The sequence below is a fragment of the Lipotes vexillifer genome, unplaced genomic scaffold (assembly GCF_000442215.2).
Source record: "Lipotes vexillifer unplaced genomic scaffold, Lipotes_vexillifer_v1.1 scaffold591, whole genome shotgun sequence".
Lineage (NCBI taxonomy): Eukaryota > Metazoa > Chordata > Mammalia > Artiodactyla > Lipotidae > Lipotes > Lipotes vexillifer.
In genome coordinates, this window is record NW_006791954.1 from 3871126 (window position 1) to 3872043 (window position 918).

General features: G+C 56.6%; 1 protein-coding gene across 1 annotated transcript in view; it reads right to left on the reverse strand.

Moving 5' to 3' along the window:
- CACNB1 (calcium voltage-gated channel auxiliary subunit beta 1) overlaps positions 1 to 918 on the reverse strand; it is a 17533-nt gene that overhangs the window by 12146 nt on the left and 4469 nt on the right. The gene's annotated exons all lie outside the window — the stretch shown is intronic.

Sequence of the window (918 nt, forward strand, 5' to 3'; positions counted from 1 at the left end):
GGGATTACGGCAGGTCCCAGGACAGCTGCTTGGGGCCCAGGGAGGGGTAGGAACCTGATAGGGGAACAGCGCAGGGGTGGAGTGCCAAGGGACAGTCTCCACTCCCTGCTCCTCCTTCCCTCCCCTGCCCCCAGCACCGGCTGAGACAGACTCAGCACAGGCCCAGTGAGTCCTTCCAGGGCCTGTAGCCACCAGCTTAGGCCTGAGCTCTCGGCACTGGAGGCAATGGGCAGCCTGTTCCATGGGCTAGGGCCACACAAAAATTTGCCATTTTCTGCTCAAGGGTGAGGAAAGATAGAATCCTACCTCCTCTTCCAGAAGCTGGGGAGCCCCAGCCCTCAGACTCTCATAAGATACAAAAAAGAACCCAAGATTCCTGGGGTGGTGCAAGAAGAGGCAAGTTAAGAGAAGGACACCAGCAGGCCTTTCCTCAGTACTAGGGCTGCCGGCTGCCAGGGTTAAGGCAGCCTCAAAAGTCTGGGTGTGCCAGGAAGCAGGCCTTGATCACACCGACCATCCCAGAGCACAAGGAACTCCCTCAGTGATGCAGGCGCATGTGTAAGACACGCATAGCCTGTCCAGACCCGGGGCGTGAATGAACATGCTAATTCACAGAGGTGCTTGGATGTGCAACTTCAAGGGTATGTTCTATGGTATGTCCTGGTGTGTATGACTGAATCCATACAGGTACATGTGTGTGCATACGGGGCGGAACGGGTGGACGCCCTCAGTGTCTGTGTCCCTGAGGGCATGTGAGGGCTAGAGCCAGGAGGTGTGGATTTGTGTGACCATGCAGCGGTGGTGTTGCTACAAAGGGCAGGAGGGGACCTGAAGAAAGAACAAGACTGCAGAGGTGAGGGGGTTCTTTCCTGAAGGCAGGAAAGGGTCACCTGGCCAGGAATGCCCATTAGCTTGCTA